Source organism: Amblyomma maculatum, chromosome 7 (assembly GCF_055883805.1).
Source record: "Amblyomma maculatum isolate TAMU_Amacu chromosome 7, ASM5588380v1, whole genome shotgun sequence".
NCBI lineage: Eukaryota > Metazoa > Arthropoda > Arachnida > Ixodida > Ixodidae > Amblyomma > Amblyomma maculatum.
Genome location: NC_139350.1, coordinates 121,473,382 through 121,491,671, shown reverse-complemented (window position 1 = coordinate 121,491,671; position 18,290 = coordinate 121,473,382).

Sequence of the window (18,290 nt, the reverse complement as noted above, 5' to 3'; positions counted from 1 at the left end):
AGGGGAATACGTGGCATGGAAGCCGCTGCCATCCACGTTGCAGGCCAGTTGCGTGCGCAGTAAAGTAAATCGAGCCAATGTTTGATACAATGCGAAATCATTGTTTAATTACACGATCCGTCCGGGCTAATGAGGAGGCTGAAAGCGAGATAATGAGAAGGTTTAAGGGGTAATAAAAGGATAGTTTAAAAATAAAATGGGTACAAAAATATATTGGAAACTGAACTAAAATAAGGATAATTATAAGGTAATGCTCGAGCTGTATTGCGTAGGTCAGCACCTCTCTAGCAAAAGTTACTCCATGGTGGCGTCGGTGTCGAGTAGGACCGATTCCTGGAACTCCTTGGCCTGCTTCTGGAGTTGCTTCTATTGCTGCAGCAGACTTTCTAGCATTTCGTTCAGCTCACAGGAGAACACGGGTATTGCGAAGCGGCAAAGACCACCTCGAGCAGGGTCTCCTGCGCAATGGAACGATTCGAGTACAATGTTCGATGCGCAATGAAATAAAGAAAACGTATACGTAAGCAAAAATTAGAACAAATACCATAGAAAAAAAAATGTACACACATTTCCACTCTCTGAACCTTGCATAATTAAAGAAGCCCTATGATGAGAGTCACAAGTCATCAATTGTTCAAAAGTCATCAACATGACGCAAGATAATTAGAAGAAATTAGAGCATGGTCATCGCCATTGGCTGAGCGTTAAGTGTAGCTAAACAGGAAATCATATAAATACGTCTTCTTGCAAAATCTGATCACAGGTGATCTTGAATGGCTCCTTCTGCACGGATACTCTTCAGGGAAGTTATTTTGAAACCACAGTTACGGAAACCCTCCTCAATCCAGGGTTTTCGTCGTTACCTATGTCTTTTTGTCCCGTATACGCGTGGTAACCACTTTCTATATGCGGATTGCTCCCCTTTCCAGTAGCCTCACATTGGCAGGTAGCCACGTTTAGAGAGTGAAGTTTCTGTTTGCTTTTGACGCCCCTCTCTGCCACTGCTAAGAGGCGGATCTTCACATTCCCTTTTTAGCCGCCTTTCTTTCTACCACATCGAAGCAACGTCACGACGTCGACAGAAAACTATTGAAAGAACCACAAAGATGCCTACAAAAGCGGGTCAATGTGCAAAGCATCTTAAATAAAGCATGCCCCTACTCTCTGTGGGCCACAAATATTCTTCCAGTACATGGAAACAACCAGTACTCAGACAACCGAAAATGGAAAGGAATCTGATATTCTATTGTTATCCCCATTGTTCAGTCATATCTCCGGCCGCTTGAATCAGAAAAGGCATATTTATATCGTTAATTTGCTTTTATTTTAATGAGTGGCTCTAAAGACTGTCACTTTCCCAGTGCAAATGCTTTCGCGAGCGCACTTCAAATTTACAACGGTGAAAAACGGAAAGAGCAGACCTTTTAGTTGAGAATGACAGAAAGTAGCTGTTAGTCGAATTGTGCTTATGGCAGACAGCAGCAGCAAGGGGGCAAGAAGGGCAACGAGGCTTGAGACCTGAGCGTAGAACCACGTACAAGAACCCAAAGAAACATACAATTTCCGAGGCCCCGCCGGGGTGGTGCAGTGGTAACAAGCCCGACTACTGTGCCGAAGTAAACGGGTTCGAACCTGACCACGGCGGCTGCTTTTCGATGGAGGCGAAACGAAGTGCCGTCCGTGTGCTGTCCCAAGGTGGTCGAAATTACTCCGCAGCCCTCCACTACGGCTTCCCCCTTTTCCTCTTTCCACTTTCACTCCCACCTACCTCCCTTCTCTTACGGCGCGGTTCAGGTGTCCACAAAACAAGTGTGACAGATACTGTACCTTAACCTTCATGTGAGCCAACTAATATAATTCCCAGCATCGCTTCGACGGCAATATTTCTTGCGTGGCTTAATGTATCTACTTCAAGCTGAGCGGGATAATTACTCGCCGTTTCGTATTGAACTGAAAGATGACCTATTTTCTTTTTTTCGCTTTCAATCAGTATCAACTAGCCCGATACAAGGCTTTTATATTAAACTCACTATACCTCACACGCTCTGAGCCGAGCGCTAAGGTGTGCGCACACAGCCGCTACCACTGATGAGCAGGTTTAATCATTCCCATCTCTGGACAACAATTTCCGAATGGATGCGCAGACTCGAGAGAGAAAGTTCCTTCTTTATTCTTCCGCCATCAACGCCAAAGTCGTACACGAGAGAAAGATTTGAACGAAGCAACTCTTCTGTATGTCCAACCATTATTTAGTGCATCACAAAAAGCGTCGCATCAAAGAGCTTGAATTTACGAGAAACCTTTTCGAACTCTTCTATGTTTCTAAATAGCTGCAATTGTTGCGGAGCAGTTTAGCTGCTGCGTGAGAATGAGAGAGAAGCAGCGAAGGTCCCGGACTGGAGCCATCTTTACATCGCCCATTCATTGCAATCTTATGGCGTCCTGACTGCTCATTAGTACTCGATAAGCCACGTATTACGTTCCGCTGAAAAGCCGCTTCCGGCATCCCAGGCAGCGGTCGGGTAAAATCTTCAATGTTCGAAGGCATGACGAACACATGACAACATGCTCTCGAACAGGAATTTCAAATATACCGCAATCGAAAACAGTGTTGAATTAGGACAGGGTCCTATTATAAAAAAACAGCGTGTTCCTCTTATGATGGTGTTTCAAAAAATAAAGGTGATGCAATAAAATAACTTTGACGACACTGTGGTTTGATCCCCGGATCTCCTCAGACCTGTCACGGCACACAACGAATAGGCTACGAAGAGACCTTATACAAACTTGCATTTCGACTGTGTTCTGACGCTCCTGCAGTACTTTATGAATTCAAATACTATAGAATTATGAACATAATTGCGGAAGTCTATACCGATTGAAATTAGTTATGTAATCATCAGCTCTGTCAAGAATGGCTACATAATGCCCTCATGGCTGCGTCGAAACTTTGAGGCACTGGCACCGGCAAGCAATCCACCATAGCGAGACAGAGCAACCACGTGCAAGCAAATGAATTGTTAATCGCCCTTGTAGTAACGTGGTCAGTGCACGTTAAAGAACAATAAGTGGTCAAAATCTATGCAGCCCTACACTCGGCATCTCTTGGATCGAGGTCAAACACTCAAGTGGATGAGCTACATTCAAAGCCACGCAATGTTTAACACGCATACAGTACTGTTCAATCGCGCGAACATTTTTTTTCCTCGCCATCTGCAGAAGTTTTGACACTATTTTCAGCTATAACCACCTGCGCTTTTGCCCGGTTGGCCTCCTCGTCGAAACAGTAAGAGGCTGCTGGAGTACTTTGGGCAGCATGTTGATGAACTCCGTGCTGCCCTCGGTGTCCACGCAGGCGTAGTGATGTCAGCAAGCGGGAAATCAATTTGGCCGCTCGCAGTTACTCCAATAGCCCTCCGGCCATGGTTTACGCCGGCAAGAATGGCCGCCAGGAGCGTCGGCGGGAAAGCTGCTCTCGTGACTGGAACCGCAGGGTTACGGCAAAAGAAATCATGTGCAACTATAAATGAATATTATTCTATTGCTATTAGATTAATTTAAGAGGAAACAGTACATTAGTCCCACATAAGGATTGTATGTTGCCAAAATAGTTTTGTAGGCATAGCACACTTCGTTCAAGCTACTCCTATTTGTGCACGGGGAGAGATGGAACCATTAACCTGTGGGAAGGAAGGGGAAATGTTGCATTAAATTTTTTGTGCAGCTTTGCAATGTGATTGCAGGTGTTTACGCACAAACATAAGGAGAAATCTTAAGAGAGTACTCGTGATAGCGCCTTTAACGTCGTATTTTCATTCCCTAAAACTTAGCAATAATAAAGTGACATTGAATTTGGCTGAGTCCTAACGTCTGTAGTTGGTTCGACTCCTTTGGTGTAAGGAAGGCGCGGTATTAGCCTCCCTTCTTGGTTTGCATCTACCCTTAAAATGAGTGGCATACAGTTGGAAATGCGTATGTTGTGGTTTTGAATACCTTTCGCAAACAAACCTCGAAATTTACAACCAGAAGGATGCTAAACGGTAAACACATGGTATGACACCACCTTGAACTCTGCACGAACAATTGTTGCGTCACAATACTTATGCTAGATAACGCCCACGTTTTAAGGTACGATTCACTCTCATCATCAAAACCATCTCAAAATAATGTGCAGCGACGACTTTAATGCCGAACGAGGCAACGAGCCTATACGCTACCGCGTAGCACACAGCCGTCTTCATGTCTATTCCAAACTCCACGGTAAGTATAAATGGGCGTACAGGAATAAAGCTAGACAAAGAGCTCGGATCACTGGAACACGAATACGTACGCACATAATATAAAAACGCTCAGAGGTGTTGCCAGGTGATCAAAACAGCAAAAACGTCAAACACACGCGCAGTAACCTGCAGCCCATAAAGTCGTTCTGGCGGTATTCAAAAGTGAGTGGGTCTTAGTGAGTCTTAGTGCTGACTGCTTATTAAAGCAGTCAGCACTAAGACTTTTTTTTCTCGCTTTCATGCTTCTCACTGTGATGTCAAACGAAATGATAAATACATCATTGCTGAGCATCTAAAACTTTGACAGCGAAACTAGCAACATGGCAACCTGCCCGCAAGGAAGCAAGCTCGAGAGGTATTAAAGGTTAAAAATTATTTTTAAAGCATGCTTACTTTATTATTCGATCCATCGCAACAGATGTCACAGCGAAACTTATAAGAATAATAAATATAAAAATGTGTCTGCGGTGAGATTCAACAGCAGACAAAGCTCAGAGGCTTTATATTTCGGCACCGAATCCAAATGTTGCGGGTTCAATTGGGGCCGCCACTGCCTCTTTTGCTGGCAGTGGCGGCAAAATATCATTGCTTTTGCCCATGATTGTTACCCATTGTTTCTTCTAGTTTTGCGATTCTGTTACTGGATTCAGACAAGGCCAGTGATGCTTCCTGCATTTGTTTAATGAGATTTTGAATCTGCACTTGCATCTGTCCCTGAGCCCCTAGAAGTTGCTGGATTAGCGTGTTAATATTCTCGAGTTGCTTATCGAATTTGTCATTACGTTGTTCAAATTTTCTATTAAGGGTTATAAACGGATCGGTCTCTCCCCCTTTACGCTTCTGGGGTGGCGGCCGGGTGAATTCCAAGTTCAAAGTTTGATTCCTCTGAGTAGAATTAGTAGTAATTGAATTTGTGGTTTTTGGTACCTCATGTGATTGATTTGCAGGCGGGCTGTTAGCCGTGGGCGTTTCGGTGAATTTAGATTTAAGGTCTTGAATTTCGCGACTCATTTGTTTGATAATCTCTCTAAGTTCTGCGTTTTCCCCTTTTAGGTTTTCCATCTCTCTATTTTCAGCCTGGGAGGTTTTGCTAACGAAGCTTACCGTCTTGTTGTCTGCTGACTTGAGTTGGCCCCATAGATTCTTGGGATCTCTGGGAGGCAGGCCAGGTCCTCGTCCCTGGCTCGTGTCCCGGGATTTCGAGGTCTCTCTGGTTGCCGAGCTTGATATTGATCTCGATCGGGTTCCCGGCCGTGGGTCCGTGTTTTCCCGGTTCCTTCCTCGGGGTTGTCGTCCCCGGTTCTCTTGTTCCGAAGAGTAGAGGATGGATCCCTGGCTTCCTGAAGTTGATTGCAGTTGTTGTTTTTCTAGCCTTTTCTCCCACATTTTCTTCTTTGAGAGGTAGGGCATCCTGTATATGTCGCGGCATTTGTTGTCTCCCAGGAGATGGTCTTTACCGCAGAGTTGACACTTAGGTTCACATGTGTGTCCAGCTCCTGGATGTTCCAAGCCACAGCCCCGACATTTCACGTTGGTCGGGTCTGGGCATACATCGGCTCTGTGTCCCAGCCTGCCGCATGTTGTGCAGACTTCGTACTTCTTTTTATACAAGTAGCACCTCATGCTGATTCCCTGGAAATTGAGCCATTTCGGCACAAACCAGTCTTCGAAAAGTGTTAGAATAGTTTTGGATCCCGCTCCCAATCTTCTATGCCGGATATTTGCGGATTAGTCCCACTCCATTCTATCATTTCTTTAATTTCCTCCGCTGAATATTCGAGTGGTACGTCGTGAACAACGCCTTTGCCTCCGTCTTCCGGCATAGCGATGTATGACTTGGCTTCAATTATGTTGGGTCCAACCTTCAGAGCTTGAATTGCTGCGTACTTGTATGTTCTCTCGGTATCCGTGGTAGCGACCAGTACTGATTGCTGAGTAGAGTTTGGGTAGATGATGTCACCCTTCGTGGTCGTCAGATCCAGGCCGGCGGCTTGGATGATAACTCGAGACAAGTTCAATCTTCCTCCAATGTTGATAATACTGTTAATTCCGCCTCTGGGGCGAATGATGATCTTGTTAGCGGTGCTGGGAATTCGCTCCTGCTGTCGCTCAATCGATTTTTCGGCCAGCTTCCTCCCTTGAGGGGGCTTGGGCTTGGGTAGGCTCAGCGTTCCAACGTGATCGGCTTGGGCGTTGTTGACTGCCACGTTTCGCTTTCTCTTTCTGATGAACCATTGTCCGTTCAAAATATCGCTGGCGGAAGCGTCTCTTCCCTCCACGGTTTCCATCATCTTGCTCTCCTCAAGTCGCGACGCTCTGGGGCCGCTCCCAGCCTCTTCGGGTAACGCTTAGCACCCAACGAGGATTCGGAGTCGAGCTAGGCCTAGGCCTCGGTCAGAAATTCGGCGAGAGAAAAATAATGTCTTGACGTCATCTTGGTTCTCAGTAATTTGTAACCATAGACCTACGGACGACCGTTTCAAATTAACAGCGATCACTACTCGCTATGCTAGCTAGCCAGCATTAGGGACCATTCTGGACGAGTGGCCAGATAGAGACTCCGGTTGCAGGAATACAACGTGGCAATCGCCTAGATGTCAGGCCGGCAGTACCAAATGCAGACAGTTTATAACGAGTGCCTAGGGAACCGGCTCGACGAGACATCACCGAAAATTGCCATTTTGATTTTTTTCATTTGGCCTATACCGAACTTCGCACCTGCAACTGACCGGCACTGACTTGGCGCCACTCAATGAGCACCTGGATAGTTTTAAGGCTTGTGTGCCGCGTGTATTGCGCTCCTTAATTATGCGACGAGGAGGCCTCTGCAAGCGCAACTTCGACAGCAACAAGGAGACGTCTCGGCTTATTTACCATCGCAGTTACGCTCCTAAATCTTCAGCGTTTGTCATGATGAACCATCCGTCAGCCACGTGGAGGTTAGTCGTACGCTAGCAAAAATTCGGCTCAAGTATTATTGGCCTAGATTACTATCATGAGTGCGTAGTTACGTAAAACATGCCGCGATTGCCAGCGGAGAAGGTCTTCTCCTCCGAAACGACCCGGCTACATAAGAACTCTTTCCAGCAAGCTAGCACGGAGTTTCTCGGCCCTTTTCCGTAGTCGTCCACTGGAAAACGGTGCATTGTGGTCGCGGTGGATTACACGGCATACTACTTTCAAGCGGTACTGCAGTTGAAGTCGCCGAGTTACTTGTAAACAACATAGTCCTACGTCCTAGCGCTCCTGCAGCTATCATTTCCGAACGTGGAGTTCTGTTTACGGCCCGCTTCAGTTAGGCGAAGTTTACGCACACCAGCCATAGACCTACAACGGTCTATCATCCGCAGAGAAATGGCATAGTGGAACCACTCAAAACGGATTTCGGCCGACATACTTTCTATATATGTTGATGTCGAGAACAAAACATATGAGATCGAATTGTTCCATACACAACATTCGCAAATAGTACGGCACAGCAGGAGACATGGTTTACTCAGTTACGCTAGATTACTACCAGGCTGGATGCTATGCTACCAGTTGACCCTAAAAGTGAAACTAAACTTGAACTCGACTTTGCCCCTTCTGTTCAGCGTACGGAAGAAGCGCGTTAACTACCCAGACAAGGAATGCACCGTCAGTAGCAGATCGATGCCGACCGATACAGCCTAGGACGCTGCTTCTTTATCTATAAACAAGGCGACAATGTATTGATCTGGAAGACCATTATTCGCCGCGGGCTGTCTAAAAAATTACTGCGCTGGTATTTCGGCCCATACCTCGTTGTTTGCCGCCTCAGCCACGTAATGTACCAAGTTGCACCAGCCTCACCAGCCCGCGCATCGCACAGCAGCCAGCGCAGCGACGTTGTGCTGGTTGTGCGACTGAAACTCTACTATGAGCCGCTTCCCGACGGTCTTTCAGGATGACTGCGGCCAGCATAATGTGGCACTCGTGTTTTAACTCTTGTACCCTCTTTCTCTCCGCTCTTCTCTCCGGTGGTAAAATCGCATCATGGCGATGAAGCAGAGAAGTGGGCAGTAACACGTCGAATGCACTTGAGGTAAAGAACGTAGCAGTGTTTTTGGTGTCCTCGTTCAGATGCTGCAGTACTTTTTTCTGCACTGCACTTCTTTGTAACAACTGTTACAGTATCTGTAGAATTGTTATTAAGGACCCTGTTAAGCAGCTATCACGAACGTTGCTTTGATCCTTTCAAATGCAGAATGTGGTTTCTGCAGAGGCATCTGTGCAAGGTGATGATGTGGAACCCTTGAATTTGTCGTATGCGTGCTCACAAAGAGTCGAAAGCAATATACGTCGAAAGCGGGTGGTCTTTGGCTAGTGCAAAGCTCCCCAATGTTGATGCGCTCCGAGGCTGGTCAAAGCATGTATAAAGGGCCTCGCCCTGGACTTCCTGGAGGGCGCGGAAATTAGTCTTGCATGCGTTTGAAAGTACGGGCGTACTGTACCGCACGAATCCTAACAACTGTGCTCTGAACAACTACAGCATCGACTGTGCTGAAGAACCCCATGACTTTCCGCCAAGAAAGCGGAGTATGTGAGTGATGGATGTTAGCTTTCTCTTCAACAGGGCGTAATGATAGATTGCGGTCTATCAGAATCTCTAAGAAACGAAGGGTTCTGTAGTAAGAAATGTTATTACCGTCGATACACACCGGTTGTGGATTTTATAGATCTGCGTGTAAATGCCACTAGCGCGCACTTTTCTGTTGATACGCTGAAACTTTGCTTATGAAGATCAGACGAAGTTAATGCTCCTGCCCGTTAAAAGCATTTCGCGCACATGCTGACGCGTCACAGATGGGGCCCAAATACAGATTTAAGCGGCATGCGTTGATATCTGGACGGTGGAAGGGAGATACTCTGGGGAAGCGTGAGTGTTAGTTCAAAAAAATTATGGCTGAGCACATCCCGCTGGGGCGCACCATGCTGATTATAATACATTGGAGTCGAGCCACTTTCGCAGTGAATAAAAAATTATGAATAAAAAAGTGCGGCAGAATTGCTATTGCCTCACATGTGAGGTGAATCGCTCGGACCTACCGTGAGTGCCAGCGTAGTAAGACGTCGCCTCTGAAACCGCCTGGCATGTTGCAGTCAATCATGCCTCCTTAAACATCTTTTGAACAAGTCGGCATGGACCTCTCTGACCATTTTATATGCTGCTGGGAGGAAGCAGATGGCTAGCTGTTGTGACAGATTATCTGACGCATTATGCCGAAACGCAGGCCCTCCCTCTTGGCACAGCGGTCGAAATTACGCACTTCTTTATGCGACCAATTGTGCTCCGACACGGCTCTTCGTGCGTCGCCATTACAAATCTGGGCAAGGCATTCACAGCTCAGCTGTCGACCACATCTTCAAGCTGAGTCACACCAGCCATCGATATACAACTGCATATCATCCTCAAACAAATAGGCTCACCTCAACAGTCTAATAAAACACTGGCCGACACGATTTCGATATACGTGAATTTGGGGCTCGCTTAAGTCACTTTCGTGTATAACACTGCGAGCCAAGAAACAAACCGCTTTTACACAATTCCGTCTATTCTACAGAAGAGAAGTGCGGATGATGCTGGATGCCTTGCTCCCTTTCGTGGATGATGACTTTACACCACACGCGGGCTCGATCCTTCGTCGAACATGCCGAGCAAGCTCGCCAGCTTGCTAGCTTGAAGATCTGAGCTCAACAATCCACGGACTCCAGACGTTACGCAGTCTGCACCACAGGGACGTTACTGACAATCCAGTTGACGGTGTGTGGGTGTGAGCCCCCGACCGGAAACAAGGATTGTCCTAAAAACTGCTTTTTCGGACATTATGAGGTGCTCCGTTGTGTTGGCAACGTAGATTATGAAGTTTTTCTGCGTGGAACTGTGTCTCTAGGTTGTCTGCAATTACGGAGCGACATTGGGCATGTAATGCGACTTGAGCCGTACTTTGGACGGGACAGGAATCACGCTCCGCTTTTAACTCTATTCGGATTCTGCGTTTCATCTTATTATTTGTTTTTGTGTTCCATTTTATTTGTGCTTTTCCTCTTCATGCACTCTATGCCGCGGCATTCTATTTGAATTTTCAACATATTGTTTCTTTTATCGTCTATCTATGCTTTGTAGATATTCTCGGTATCGGGACGATTTTCTTTTTTTCGGGGGACTGATACCACATACCTGGCTCGTGTTGTTTGCGCTCTAAGCCGTGACGAGGATAAAGGGGTCGCGCTTACGTGAGATGTGCTCGAGCTGGCTCTAGTCCAGGTGATTAAACCTCAGCCGTTCTAAGGTCTCTGAGTGCACTTCATCTGGTCTGTGACAATATAGCCTTAAGCTAAGAAGTTATCCAGCTACTGGTCATGAGCACTAAAAGGCATAGACAAAATAAAATTGGCAGTGGTTTAGCTTCAGTTAAACCTGGTTGAGTTGCGAAAGCAACAGCTGCATGGCTACGTTTAGAATACCTAGCTTAAGCTACGCGCTGAGCAGAGGCCGGGATCTCCTACTCCATAATAAGTCGATTCTGTCCGCGCGCTCCCAGCCATACCTGCACCACACACACCTCTTCTCTGCACAGCAAACGGAGAGAGAGATGCGCAGCTGGCGCTGAATGTGGTTATGACGTCACTTCTCCGGCGGCGGCGGCGAGCGCGGCGAAGCGCGGCCGCGAAGGCAGCTCCGACGCACCAGCCGCTTCCTCTGACGTCACGCGGCTCCTCGCGCATGCGCAGATTGGCCTATACTGTGCCACACAAAACGGCTCAACGACTATCATAGTGTTGCTTTAGCAACAAAACCGCCTTACGAGCTTTCCTCCGTGGCATAGGAATAGCGCCTGAATGTGCATCTGATAGACATAGAGGGTTCTTTCCAAACCACCCTTCCACCTCAAATTATCAACCCAAGTTGGCAGTTCCTACCACAATTGTGATGTCATGTGGCGTCGTTACATCACACAACCATTAAAGAATCTTGAGCTCAGCCCTGTCTCCTGCCAAAATAGCACCTGGCTTGCTCATAAAGCGGACAACGCTGGATTGGGGCCTTTTCAGTGGCAGTTAGTTACGATACTGGCACAGGATAAATAACAGCCGACAACAAATGGCGCACGGCACACTACCTAGGTCACTAATGCGCGAAATAATTTTGCTTTATTAGGCATAAAGTGTGCGTGAATTTAGGACAAATGACCATAATTTCGTTCAAAAGGAAGGAAATAACGCTAGCTAGACCAGACTCGTAGAAAATAGAGTGAGTTCACAATCTACAAGGTTGTAAACAATTCATCTCAAATGTTATGGCAAAAACGGATCAAATAGGAATGATATTCATAATAGCTTCAATTATTATTTGTTCTGTCAATTTCTCAAGTCGCAGTGTCAGTCTCTCTGTGCCAGCACACACAACCTGCACTTGTTGCTTCTGAAGTGTTGTTCTTGAGGCAGCCAAGATGTGAGAAAAATACAAGGGACGCTTTTCCAGAGATTTACGAGTCTTTCAGTTTCCTTTCTTTCGTCGGGAATAATTCGAGATTACTTCCATAAAATGTCAGTCTGGTAAGCAGAGGAAAAATATTGAAGAAATTGAAAAAAAAAATTGTCCCCTCCTATGCTTATTTTGTATATCCAAGTCTTGCTCGCTGTTTCTCTTCCAGATAATTAAATCTTGTCTTAGAACCCATCGAAGCCAACTTAGGGAAATTGATGTCCAACGCAAATGATTGAATCTAGCAGAGTATTCGATCAGAACTGACATGAACGTTTAGTTTGAGAATCATTTCCAGTAAATGTGGCAACATGTATGCATTATTGCACGCGCTATTCAGGCGTTGACAAGAGTGCCCTGTAGTTGAGTACGAGGCCGCTGCTCTGCCTTGATGAAAACGTGGCAACTGCCTGTAATGCGATATTATTAATGGCCGCTTTGAGTGTTTTCAGAGTAGCGTTGTGCGTTTGGTCCCCATAGGTAATAAAACACACACACAAAAAATTCCAACAATCGAACGCGATAATGGATTAGAACTGAAGGTGTATTTTTTTTAAATGAGTACAGAACTATACAGCTACGGCGGTGCTCTAAGCTTTAAGGGTAGGGATGAACCTTGGTTGTGTACGTAAATACGAAAATATATCACGAGTAATAGAGGAGATAAAAAGTGATAGACGCATTTTCAAGCGGTCATGAGTGAAAAGTATATTAAATAATTTAACAAGGTGACAGAGGAATTGTGGTGTCATTGGTGGCATAGAAATATTTTTAGGAAGTTATCTACCGCCGCTAAAAAAGAAAGGTGAAAAAAAGGCCTAGAGGAGGAGGCTTGGCGGGGGAGCAGAAAATTTCGAGAGGGGTTCTGAATCCGAAACGCCCCCCTAGCTACGCCCTTAGTTCTCGTGGTAGCAAATAATGCGTATTAAAATTGGCAAATGTTTTGGCATGTATTATTATAGCAACAACAGAATCCGGCTCGCGTCTCCCGAAAGTTGACCTTTACTTCACACTTAACCAGCCAAAAGACGAGACACAGCAAAGAGGAGGACAGGACAAGGCTGGACTATCAACTGAATGTTTAATGATCTGAAGAAAATGAAAAGCTCGCGCGCAACCCAACCAGTGGAATGGCAAGACAATGGCAAGACAATGGTGCGCTAGAGTTCGAAAGGGGCTTGACAGTGTACCTCGTGATAGTTTTCGATGTGCAGTGTCACATAAGAAAAAGTTCACCTCCTGCAGAAAGAATGTGGTCTACCGCATTCCGCTGAATTGTGGCCGGTGCTACTACGGACAGACAGGCAGATGCCTCAACGTGCGCCTGACGGAACACTCTAATTCTCTGGGAGGGAAGGCGAGTTCCAATCTTGCGCTACATGTGCAATCCCGAGAGTGTAAGTCGAAGCACGACCCGTCTCTTTGTGCGCCTGACTTCAATAATACGGGTGTACTTTATAGCAATGGTAATCAACTCTGCAGGGAGTTGGTTGAAGCATTTTATATTGCTAAAGCCAAGGACAAGTGTGTGGCTAAGGCGTCGGTTAGCCTTCATTGTAAGGAATTGGATCTACTAGAAAAGTCGTTAGTTAGGCCTTGACTTTGAATTGGCTTTGAATTTTCGTCTTCATCTTCCTCCCATTGTCTTGCCATTCCACTGGTTGGGTTGCGCGCGAGCTTTTCATTTTCTTCAGATCATTAAACATTCAGTTGATAGTCCAGCCTTGTCCTGTCCTCCTCTTTGCTGTGTCTCGTCTTTTGGCTGGTTAAGTATGAACCTATACCAACTTGCCCAGTCGTCAACCTTGTTGAATTTCATTACTAGTTCGTTGGGCTCTTTTACATGTGTTACTTTCAACGTGCACAACCCGTCAGTGTTAGTGGCTTTGATCGTACTCTGCATCTGTCGAGCCCGGACAGCGTCATGGTATGCCAAGCACCGAAGATGCCCTCCTGATGTGCAGTCCTTGTGTGGTTGGTTGCAGCCTTCTCCGGGCCATTCAAGCAGGATATGTCGCATCTTGGCGTCGGAATGGTGGAGACAAGGCCGTCTCTACAAAGAAATGCTACGTGTCCACTGTGTTGGCAGCGGTGATACTCGTCGCGGAGGTCAGCTAGCTGACTGGAGCAAGACTGCTGATGGACTAACGGAGTTCATGTGGAAGACCGTTCGCCTCACGTTGCCTTCTTGGAAGGGGCGCGCAAATGTTCAGGGTAAACTGCTAATCCTGGGAGACGAAGAGTTGGATGTAAGGCACAGGCGGATCTTGGAGCGTGGGCCGAAGTTTTGCCTACAACCAGATGTAAGTCCAGTTGATCTTCTGGCGGTGTCTCGAAATATTGCTCGTCATGTTTCGGAAGATGAGAAGAGTCGGTTTTTGAGTGAAGCCACGGACGTAATAGCGGCGAGGAATTGTAAGCAGAGGCCACGGTACAATCTGAAACCAGTATGTGACTACCTGGTTGACAAACGAATGCGTCTAATGGTATCTGATAAGGAAGGCTTCTTTGTCGCTGTACCTGACAGCTGTTTTTCTGAAAAAGCCTCGGCCGCTATTGCCAAGAATTTTAAGAAGGTGAAAGCAAAGCCATCGTCTTACAGGAAGCAAGCTATCGCTTGGTTAGACGATCACAACCTGAAGGCTTTAAGTTCGAAGGTGAAGGCAGCTACCGACGCCAACTTGGATGTTTTCTTTTCGGCGAAGACGCACAAGACGGACATACCTTTTAGGACCATTGTTTCGGAACGTCGAACATGGCAGTACGAGATTTCGGGATTTTTGAAGACGCACCTAAAGATGTTAAAAATTAAGGACCCATTTTTGATTCCGAGTTCTTCTAAGGTGCTAGAATTTTAATGGACAGAAATCTGGGTAGGTGCTCTGCAATGAGCATTGATGTGGAGGACTTATATTATTCTTTGCCGCAGGACGGACTTTTAAGGTGTGTGCAAGACTGCATCACTGTTGATAATGATGAACTGGCATTCATTAATGCGTGCGGTATATCGGTTGCTAGTTTCTTGGAGCTGTTATCCTTTTACCTTAGTTCCACTTTCGTCTGTTGGCAAGGCAGCACGTACATCCAGAAGTCAGGGGTTTGCATTGGCTCGCAAGTCGCTCCTGTGCTCAGCGACATTTTTCTGTCTAAAGTTGATTCCGCATTGAAGCCAAGTTTGGACGCCATCGGTATAGTAGCGTTTCGCTACGTTGATGACTACCTTATTTTCTTGGATAAGGATGGTTTCGATAGTTTGGCGCAAGATGTGTTACGGATGTTCAAGGAGCAAGGTCAGGGTCTGTCTTTTACGTATGAGTTTCCGAAAGATCACCATATACAGTTTCTGGATTTGGACTTGTGCTTTGAAGACAATCACGTGTGTTGGTGCTACAGCCCCAGGTCAGGGAAGCCTCTGCTTAGCTTTGAATCGAACCACTCGAGGTTGGTAAAGGATGGGTTGGCGGTCGCATGCATCAAGTCCGCATTACGTAAATCATGCCATCACCGTGTCGAAGATGCTTTTTCAAAACAAATTTCGAAGTTGTTGGCGGCAGGCTATCCAACTATCCATCTCGCTCGCTTGTCAGAACGTGTTTTAACGCGATCGAGGAAGAGTAAAACGGTGCAGGGGGATGTTGTTGTGGCGATGCGACGAAAGAAGGTGGCTGCCATACCTTACCTCCACGGCGTTTCTCACCGACTAAAGAAACTGGCGGCAAGGTACGACGTTGACGTTGTATTTACAACGAGAAACAAGATAGGAGGCTTGTGCGCTAGAGTTCGAAAGGGGCTTGACAGTGTACCTCGTGATAGTTTTCGATGTGCAGTGTCACATAAGAAAAAGTTCACCTCCTGAAGAAAGAATGTGGTCTACCGCATTCCGCTGAATTGTGGCCGGTGCTACTACGGAAAGACAGGCAGATGCCTCAACGTGCGCCTGACGGAACACTCTAATTCTCTGGGAGGGAAGGCGAGTTCCAATCTTGCGCTACATGTGCAATCCCGAGAGTGTAAGTCGAAGCACGACCCGTCTCTTTGTGCGCCTGACTTCAATAATACGGGTGTACTTTATAGCAATGGTAATCAACTCTGCAGGGAGTTGGTTGAAGCATTTTATATTGCTAAAGCCAAGGACAAGTGTGTGGCTAAGGCGTCGGTTAGCCTTCATTGTAAGGAATTGGATCTACTAGAAAAGTCGTTAGTTAGGCCTTGACTTTGAATTGGCTTTGAATTTTCGTCTTCATCTTCCTCCCATTGTCTTGCCATTCCACTGGTTGGGTTGCGCGCGAGCTTTTCATTTTCTTCAGATCATTAAACATTCAGTTGATAGTCCAGCCTTGTCCTGTCCTCCTCTTTGCTGTGTCTCGTCTTTTGGCTAGTTAAGTATGAACCTATACCAACTTGCCCAGTCGTCAACCTTGTTGAATTTCTTTACTTCACATTGGCTGAAATACGTTTAGTCGTTATCCTAGCGATGTCTTGACTCGGCAATTCAGATTTGGTCGCGGCCATCACCCAATAGTGTTCTGCATTAAAAATTTAGAATTACTGAAAGAAAGAACAAAATGCATCAGTGACGAGGACAGGTGAGTGATCGCGGGTAGATCTGCTAACAACAGCTCCACCAGCCGCATTCGCGGCTAACTTTTCATGAAGATTTTGCAGTCGTTCAAAAATAGCAAAGTCAGTGGTGTGTTGAACAATGCGCTAAGACATTAAATCCAGGCTGTTGTAGCACGTGGCCTTACTTTTTTAGCGTTTTAGCTATTGATTTAAAATTTGTCATTGATTCCACTTTATCTCATCACAATGCCCCCAGAAATATAATTAATTTACGAACGTAAAAGAAATCGCTGAAATTGTGTGTCGAGGGCATTATCTCGATGTTTTCTAAAATTCAGACTAGTGTATATCTACACGTACTACCGATGTCAAAAGGCTGTAGACCGCGCAAACCACAACCGAAGTAAATAAAATTAGTAAAGGCCAGTAGTCGCGGACCATATATTTGTCGATGGTGAGATTAGACCTTAGTTTCCTCATGTTTGGTAGACAATAAGATGATAATTTGTTCAACAAAAAGTGATAATTCCAAATTTAACAGATGTGTAGTAAAGAGACGTCGGCCCCCGCTAGTAAATGGGTGGCACAAAATGGTTTGGATCCCAGGAAAAGGTTGAAAGAAACTTGTCTAGGCGCCGGGATAATCAAAGTTGAAGGAGGAGTACGTTGCATGGAAGGCGCTGCCATCCAAGTCACAGGAAAGTTGCGTGCGCAGTAAAATGAATCGAGCCAGTGTTCGATGATATGCGAAATCATTGTTTACTTGCATGATCCGTCCGGGCTAATGAAAGGCTAAAAGCAAGCTAATGAGAATGCTTAAGGAGTAAGAAAAGGATAGGTTAAAACTAAAACGGGTACGAAAGAAAAGACATTGGAAACTGAACTTCAAAGGAAGCATAACAAAAAAGTAGAACTCCCGTAATAGGTAAACATTTAAGTACACAGCCTATGATACATTCGCCAGTGCTCAGAGCAAGGTAATTACAAGGCTCCAATTGCTTTGCGTAGGTCAGCACTTGTCTAGCAAAAAATACAGCATCATGACATCGGTGTCGAGTAGGACCGATTCCTGGAACTCCTTGGCCTGCTGCTGGAGTTCCTTGTACTGCTGGAGCAGGGTTTCTAGCTTTCCGTCCAGCACAGAGGAGAGCATGGGTATTGAAAGGCGCCGAAGACCACCTCGAGGGGGATCTCCTGCGCAACGGAAAGAATCGAGTACAATGTTCGATGCGCAATGAAATAAAAAAAAAAACGTGTACTTAAGAAAAAATTAGACCAAATACCATAGAAAAAGAGTACACCTATTTCCACTATTTGACTCTTCCATAATTCAGAAGTCCGCTGGCGAGAGACAAACGTCATTACTTGGTTGTTGGGAACAGCACGAGGCCTTTGTTTAAACATAACGCAATATAATTACAAGAAAATACAGCATGGTCATCGCGAATGGCTGAGCGTTAGGTGCATGCAGCTAAACAGAAAAACAAATCATGCATATCTATCTCATTTTTCTTGAAAAATACGATCAGCGATGATATTGAATGGCTCCTGCTGGACGGATACTCTTCAGAGAAGTTGTTTTGAAAGCTCAGGTACGGAAGCCACAGGTAACCTCAGCGTCTGTTTAGATACGCTCAATATTTCTGCCCTCCTCAATCCTGGATTTTCGCCGTTACCACTGCCTTTTTACTGTCCCGTATACGCGTGGTAACCACGATCATTATGCGCATAGCTCCCCATTGCATAGCCTCACCCTTGTACGGTAGCCACTTTTATAGAGGGTAGTTTTCTATTTGCTTTTTACGCCCCTCTCTGCCACAACTAAGAGGCGGATCTTGTCATTCCCTTTTTGGCGCCTTTCTTTCTACCACATCGAAGCAACATCACGACGCGGACACAAAACTATTGAAAGCACCACAAAGATTACCCACAAAAGCGGG